Raw genomic sequence first — 8,578 nt, 5'->3', positions numbered from 1 at the left:
TTAAAGTTAGCAAATATTTTCTCTTAACAAAATTCAGACGTTGAAGCCCAGACTTTCAATGGGACTGTATTTGATTAAGGTCTTTAAAGAGAGAATTAAGGTTAAATGAAGTAATAAGGATGGGACCCTAATCCACTGTGACTGAGTCTTTATAAGAAGAGGAAGAATCCCCAGAAATGCGAGAGCACAAAGAAAAGGCCATGTGAAGACACAGACAGAAGGCAAACATCTGCAAGCCAAGGAGTGAGGTCTTAGGAGAAACCAATCCAGCTGACACCTTAATCCTGGATTTCCATCTTGCAGACTGTGGGAAATTAATTGCTGTTGTTTAAGTCACCCCATCTGTGGTATTTTGCTTTGGCAGCCCTAACAGACTAAAATATCTGACATATAGTAAGTGTTCAGATTCTGCCAGCTCTTGCTAATATCTATTATTTTCTAAGCCCCTTAGGGGTCTAGTACCTCTCTTGTTAGGTTCTCAAGATTAAAAGGCTGCTCTAGGATGGAATTAAGATGGCGAAGTAGTATGGGGACCCTGAACTTGTCTCGTCCTAAAAGGCTGCCCTATCTTCCATACTGACCTAACCCCAGGTATCACTTTTTACAGTTTTCTACTCTCTGAAGATATCTTTGGTTCTGTATTCATTCCTTTAAATGGTCAGTATCATGTTTTTAGAGTCTCCATGTGGTAATTCCAATATCTGAATTCTCTGAGGATCCGCTTCTTGCTCATGGCAGTTAATTTTTTGAGGTGCTTGGTTACGTATGGTTCCTGGGCATTATGTTTGAAAATAAAATACTTTGAAGTTATGTTCTTCCAGAAAAATTAGTATTTGTGTGCAGGCATGTTATAAGTCCTGCTCAAGTTCATGTCTTGACTTTTTCTGGACTTACCAGGGAATCTGACTGGGCTATAATTCTACATGGGCTCTTTCTCAGTCTGAAAGAAGTCCCTGTTTATTTCAGGGATGATCCTTTAGAGCACAGCACAACCTCCAAACCCTTGTTCCAGAACTGGTGGATTTATCTGCCATGCAGTCCATAAAAATGTCAAATTCTACTCTCACTCTTGATCTTGGGAAATGTTTTTGGCTAAAAGCAGCTTCCTTTTTAGAGTAACTCTGTAGATTTTTGCTTTTTCCTTCAAATTTGGCCTAATAATTATTTTCAATAGCTTGCTATTTATTCCATATTTTTAAGAATATGTGGAAGCCAGACTGGAAAGGAAGGGCAGGGTTCTAGAAAGGTAACAAACACCTAAAGGAAAGATAGAAGGGAGAGAGAGAGTTTGGCAGCTGGTTCAGGCAGAGAGTTAATCAGCTCCATTGAGTTTTTCTTCAAGGGAGCTGTGGTTAGGAGGTAGGCTACAGGACTCTTTGTGTCTCACACACATGAAATAAGAAGAAAAATTGCCCCTGGGCTGCATTCAAGATGTCAAAGCAAGGACATGATGGGTCTTTGGGTGCAAAGTTCCAGATTTCCCTGGGTCTTCTGGTAGAAGCTGTGATCAGCTGTGCTGAAAACAAAGGAGCCAAAAATCTGTGTATCATCTTTGTGAAGGGGATCAAAGGATGACTCAATAGACTTCCTGCTGCTGGTATGGGTGACATGGCGATAGCCACAGTGAAGAAAGGCAAACTAGACCTCAGAAAGAAGGTACATTTTACAGTGGTAATTCAACAATGAAAGTCATACCAGAGAAAAGATGGTGTGTTTCTTTTTTTTTTTTTGAAAAGGATGTGGAGTTCATAGCAAACCATAAAGACAAAATGAAAGGTTCTGCTGTCACAAGACCAGTTTCAAAGGAGTGTGTGGACTTGTGGCCCAGGATTGTATCCAATGCTGGCAGCATTGCATGACTCTTTGGTATATTTTTTTAAAAAAATTAAAAATGATTTGCTCCCCCAAAAATGGCCTTCCAAGAGTGAGAAAATCTACAGCCCAACAATTTATGTTAATACTGACACCTGATAGACACTCAGTAAATATTTGTAAAATGAGTAAATAAAGATAATAGACTGATTACACTTAGTTAATGCTCCTCCCCCCCTCCATTATCATCAACTAAATGACAGTAAAGAAATGCATAACAGTAAATAAAATGGGAAAGTGGTTGATTACTTAACCGGAGTTTTCAATGAACTTCTGAAAGATGGAAAATGTTTGGTAGTTTCTTGACAAATGATACTTGGAGAAGCTTTACAAGGAATAGAAAACTATAGTGTGATGGAATCTGAACTTTCCAGTGGAAACTAGAGAGGCTCTAGTTGTGGAATTGGCATGTTCTGTCAGGATAGTTGTAAGTTCACTTCTGAAATAGCTGTTCAGTTTGTCCTGACTTTACTCTCCCTGTAGGAACAGAGTAATTAAAAGCCCTGAATTTACCAGTAGGGCTGAGTGGAGGCAGTTTTCTAAAGAAATTTAAAGAACTTCCTAAGGAGGTCCAAGGCTTCTAGTATAAGAGTTCTATCCCAGAGCAAAGTAACCCCCTCCCCACTCTTGACTCTTTAGTGGTTCTCCAAACTGTCTTCTTGCTCTCTATGTGAAAAGCCTAAATAAAGTTGGCCAACGAATACCTTTAACTCATCTGCATATACTAGTCAGGCCTACTGGAGAAACAGCACACAGCAGTAGAAACCCATGCAAGCGTGTATAAATCAATCTACTCTTTTATAAATATAAAAGGACAAATATATATCCCAGAAATATGAAGAAAATTAACAGTCTAAATGCAAAAGGGCAAGATGAACAAACAAACAAACAAACAAACAAACAGAAAAGCTGGCAAAAACAGAGCCAGTTTGTGATAGAGAACCTATAACACTAATAAAACTTGGGTATGGGGGCGCCTGGTGGCTCATTCGGAGCCTGCTTGGGATTCTCTCTCTCTCTCTCTCTCTCTCTCTCTCTCTCTGTCTTCCTCTCTTTCCCCCTCCACCCACTTGAGAGTGTGCTCTCTCTTTCTCAAAATAAACAAACAAATAAACATTTTAAAAATTGGGTCTGTACTCTCTGAAAAGTTCAAAATGATATTTTATTCATAAAACTACTATGGACTATGCCAGAAACTATGAAAAATAACCAGAAGACACAAAAACTTTTGAAAAAAAATTATTTTTAAAAAATCAGTAGAAGGACTGCAAGAAAGTCTCCCAGAATGAGAAGGAAAAAGATAAAGATGGAAAGATGGTATTTAGAGGCTCATTCCAAGAACTCCAACATTTGACAAACCTATATTTTTGAAAAAGAGAATTGAAGAATTAGGGTGGAGGAAATTATAAAAGAAAAGAAATGTTTGGGGACTGAAAACAAAGTTTTTATTTTATTTATTTATTTAAATGCTAATTTACTTTGAGAGAGAGAGAGAGTGTGCGTGAGTAGGGTGAGAGGCATACAGAAAGAGAGGAGAGAAAGAGATGAGAGACAGAATTCCAATCAGGCTCCATGCTGTCAGCACCAAACACTCAGGACTCAAAGCTCCATCTAACAAACTGAGATCATGACCTGAGCCGAAATCAAAATTTGGACACTCAACCGAATAAGCCACCCAGGTGCCCCTGAAAACAAAGTTTTAAATAGAAAATACCTATGAAGAATTGAGTAAGCTACATGTATATAATATATATATTATATATAATCTATATTATGTATAGAATATATAATATGTATATAATACAAAGTTATATATATAATTACGTACACATATGTCCTCTTTATATTTCAATTTACCAAGAAGAAAGATAAAATTCTAAAAGCCTCCACAAAGAAAATCCAGGTTCACTAACAGAGTAATGAGTATCCAACTGGGATCTGTCTTCTAATTAGCAGCACTGGATATGAGCAAATAATAAAGAAATACGTTTATAAACTTCTGGGGGAAATGATTTTGGACTCAGTATTTTATGTCCAGTTAAATTTCAGTATTTCATGTCCAGTTAAATTATCAGACAATTATGAGGGCAAAGAATACATTTTCAGACATGCAAGACCTCAGAAGTTTACCTCCCAATCATCTTTTTTTGAGGACGTTACTTGAATATGTACTTTAGCAAAACAAGGAATAAAGTGAAAGACGTGGAAAGCATTAAAACAATGAAACTAAGCCATAGGAAAATCAAGACAAAGTTTGTCCAGATGGAAGCAGGAAATCAGAAGATTCCTGGGATAGTAATACAACAGATAGTAGTACGTACAAGGTGGGTAATCTACAGCATATGGTGGAAGGTTATGTTTCTTTTACCAGCAAGGCAAAAGGAAAGCAATTAGAAATAACAGTGAAAAGTAAGAGCCTTATGAGAAACAATGGTTTAGGGGCGCCTGGGTGGCTCAGTCGGTTAAGCGGCGGACTTCGGCTCAGGTCGTGATCTCGCGGTCTGTGAGTTCGAGCCCCGCGTCGGGCTCTGTGCTGACAGCTCAGAGCCTGGAGCCTGTTTCAGATTCTGTGTCTCCCTCTCTCCGACCCTCCCCTGTTCATGCTCTGTCTCTCTCTGTCTCAAAAATAAATAAATGTTAAAAAAATAAATTAAAAAAAAAAAAAAGAAACAATGGTTTAGGGGTGCCTGGGTGGCTCAGTCAGTTGAGTGCTGATTCTTGGTTTCTGCCCAGGGCATGATCCCAGGGTTGTGGAATTGAGCCCTCTGTGGGGCTCTGCACTGGCAGTGGAGCCTGCTTGGGATTCTCTCTCTTCCTCTCTCTCTCTGACCCTCCCCTGCTCAGGCACGCATGCTATCTCTCAAAATTAAGAAATAAACATTAAAAAAAAAAAAAAAGATTCTCTCCTTCTCTCTCACTCACTTGCACTCTCTCTAAAAAAACAAAACAAAACAAAAAGAAAAAAAAAAACAGAATCACAATCCCCCCCCAAACAAAATAAAACAAGTTTAAATATAGTAAACTAAAATATGGAATGATTTGAATATATGATTGAATGTGAGAAGAGGAAATATTTTATCAATGTGTGGAATATCATTTTTTGATTGGTGCATGGTAATGATTTTGGACTTATAAAGATGTATATCATCTAGTTTACTATTTAGTAAACAATGTTCACATCATTACCATAATGTAAATGCTGTCTTTTGCGGGGAGGGGTTCAATTTTTAAGATCATTCCTTACAAAACACAGAAACCTCAATTGGTTACAAAGCAGAATTAATTATTGGATTAAATTAACACATTTAATTAAATTAATTATTTTAATTCCTATACACTTGGAAGGGCAAAATCAGAGGCCAGATGGAGGAAAATGCAAGAATAGCTCATTGAGTAGGGAGCCAGTATATATTTTCTAAACTGATGGAATGAGAAGTCAATATTTCAGAATATAATGTTAATTATAAATGTAACCATTTGAAGGAAAACAGCAACAAGAAGTCATTACTTATATAATATTTACTGTGTGCTAAACACAGCTCTTTACATATGTATTAACTCATTTAATTTCCACAGCAATTACATGAAGTACTCAGATTTTATTTGGGAGTCAGTAAAACAGAGGCAACAGAGGGTTAAGTAACTTACCCATGTTTACCTAGTAATGGTGGATCAATAATGGAAATAAAGCAACAACTTAATTTGGCAGAAGGTGTGGATGGGAAAATTAGTATGATAAGTAATTTGTATTAGGGGTCAAGATGTAGTGCATATTAAACAAAGATGATAAATCTCGAAGTAATGAACTATTTAGAGTTATGGAGCTATAAAGATAATTATTAGAAGGACTGGGGGCAGAGCAGCAGAGTATTTTCCGTTTTAAACATTTACTTAATAAGTGCATAATAAGTTTTTCTTTAAATTTAAACTCATCACTTCCTCCCAAACTTCCCACTCAGTCACATTTAATAAAATGTCTCATAACTGAAAGACAGCTTCCTCTCAACTTAAGTATTAAACTATGGTCATACTTGGGAAGATTGCAAATAACAAAATAGAGCTCTTTTGTAAATGGCCTCTTCTGCCATGTGTCTGCATAGAATTCATTTTATGTTCATAAGAGATGACATTAAAAATATAGTACAAAGCTATGAAAGTGTGTCATCATATCACAGCAGTTATAAAGGTAGCACAGAGAAGATCTCATAGCCTTAGAAAGTTAAGATGATGGAGGCATTATAGCAAGAGCCATACAGTAAAACTACTAAAGAGTTAAAGATGCCAAATGAAAGAGAAACCAAAGCAGTCATCACAGAGTTGTAGAAAGAAAGAGAATGTTTATTCACCCTCTTTTTCGACCAATATTTCTTTATTTATATGTTCTTAATATTGATCAGATGTCAAGTGGTGGGCTTATAAAAAATTAAAAATACAACTTGTTCTTAGCTTACAGTCTAGCAGAGAATATGAAGGATGTGTGTATACATACCTTTTTTATATGAGGGAAATTGATAAGTACCATCAGGTGGTAAAAATTGGGTATGATATCAAAAGTAAGGGAAAGATGATCCAGGAGATAATAAAGAGAGCAATTTAGCAGCTGTGTTTGCATTATGTTCTCCATGACACTCAGAAATCAAGGTAAGGTCTATCACTGGGGTGGACAAATATGAGTTACGAGATAAGAAAATATTATGTGATGCTGCTAATAAACCAACCACGTGCAAAAGTAACATGTATTCTTGGCAAAAGACTCTATTTCCTCCCATTCTTTTTCTAGGACAGGATAGTTACCCACAACTCTGCTGGAGACATGGCTTACCCAAAGCAGGGATACTATAAAAAGAACAAGGTAGGAGAAAAAAATACTACTCTTTGGCAAAATTACATACTAGATTCTGTATTAAGGGAAATATTTGTTGTTTTCATGATTTTCATCTCAAGGTATTCAATTTTCCCTCTTCTCCATTGTGCGTAGGGTTTGATAGCCTGTAGTGCCCACAAACCTCCCACCCTCACTTTCTTTTCTCATTCTCTAGCTCAGTTAGTTTGTCAGATTCAGAAGGACTTTGAGTCAGAGAATGGGGAAAAGGACGTAGGATGGTGGGACTGGGGAGGGAGAAGGTGGGAAGGGGTGAAGGACTGTACAAGGATCTTAAGGGAGGAGAGGAAGAGAGAGAGAGACCATGAGAAGGTAGCCTTAGTGCCCATCTGCAATAGACTCAGGATGATCTGACTAGTAAGAACTCGACTCCTTGCAGGTTTTTGCTCACTTATCTGTAAGATTTCCTTTCTGGTAATGGCTCAACTTTCTTTACCTTTCAAACGTGGTTAAAGCTTTCATATTTTATGGTGCAATTAGTTGCATTCAATATTTCAGAGGATTTTGGAAATTGTAAGTGTGGACTTTAAGTGAGGAGGGCAGTATCTGCTCTCACTGCATGGATTGTTTAATTTATACCCTGCTGTTCTTAGGGTGACAAAAGCTATTGAGCATACCCTCCACATTTTGCACTTTATAGAAAGGCAGAACTGAAATTCATCAGAGCATGTTAAGAATCGTTGTCCAAAGATATTTTGAGTTTCAATTAAGCAGCTGTCTTATGATATAGAAGCTTGGCTTTGAAACAATAAAAAGAAGTGGTGTGGTGTGAAAGCCAAAAAGTATATCTAGGTAAGGTAGCTCCGCCGAGTTAAAACTGATTAGTAGAGTAGCCCTATGGGTTTTGAGTAGCCCTATGGACTTTCTAATATCGTATATTCGGTCAGTTACTCATTGTATTTACTCCTTTCTCTAAATTACAATTTAAATAGCTGAAGACAGTTAACAATAATTACCAAATTCAATAATTATGAATATATTTACTTTGATGTTGTCAATTCTGGCCATTTATCTGTTCAAACAGCCAAGTCCCCTTTTATTTCTGTTATTATCTCTCACAGATAGATTTCTACATTTCCTAGTAGGACTCTGGCTATCTCATGGTTTTATAAAATACAGCCATAATCAAGATACATAGTTTTACTTTAATTTACAAGTTTGTATCCATTTAACATTTATTTTAGTTTTAAAATAAAATTACAACAAAAGCCAACTTAATACATATACTTATATTTTCGTGGGCATATTTCTCACTTATTCATTAATTTATTCATTTAAACACTGTGTCAGGTATCATGCTAAATTCTATGAGTTGTCACATTTGCTAATTTTTAAAAATTAGCTCAAAGCCCCTCTCAATCTGTATTTTAATAACAATCTCAGGGCGTCTGGGTGGCTCAGTCGGTTGAGAGTCCAACTTCAGGTCAGGTCATGATCTCGCGGTTCGTGGATTTGAGCCCTGCATTGGGCTCTGTGTTGACAGCTCAGAGCCAGGAGCCTGCTTCCGATTCTGTGTCTCCCTCTCTCTCTCTGTCCCTCCCCCACTTGTTCTCTCTCTCTCTCTCTCTCTCTCTCTCTCACTCTCCCTCTTTCAAAAATAAACATTAAAAAATATTTAAAAAAATAACAATCTCACCTATGAGGTAGGTAGGAGTGGACAGGCAATTCACCACGAGCCTTGAGCATCCATGTACATTCTTGCTGGGTATGCCAGAAATGCAAGGCTCTTTCTGTTCCTTCCCTGGGACATTTCTCAGGGTTGTGTTTGCAGTGAGTAACCCTGAAGGATGAGGTAATGTCTCCCCCAGACAAAGAGTAGGTTTG

At 37.2% G+C, this 8,578-nt stretch overlaps 1 pseudogene; it reads left to right on the top strand.

Annotated features, from left to right (window-relative positions):
- The first annotated feature begins 1,431 nt into the window (after positions 1-1,431).
- Positions 1,432-1,859, top strand: LOC102963145 (annotated as a pseudogene).
- The last annotated feature ends 6,719 nt before the right edge of the window (positions 1,860-8,578 follow it).

Source organism: Panthera tigris, chromosome B2 (genome assembly GCF_018350195.1).
Source record: "Panthera tigris isolate Pti1 chromosome B2, P.tigris_Pti1_mat1.1, whole genome shotgun sequence".
Taxonomy (NCBI): domain Eukaryota; kingdom Metazoa; phylum Chordata; class Mammalia; order Carnivora; family Felidae; genus Panthera; species Panthera tigris.
This window is presented reverse-complemented; position numbering and strand designations above follow the sequence as displayed.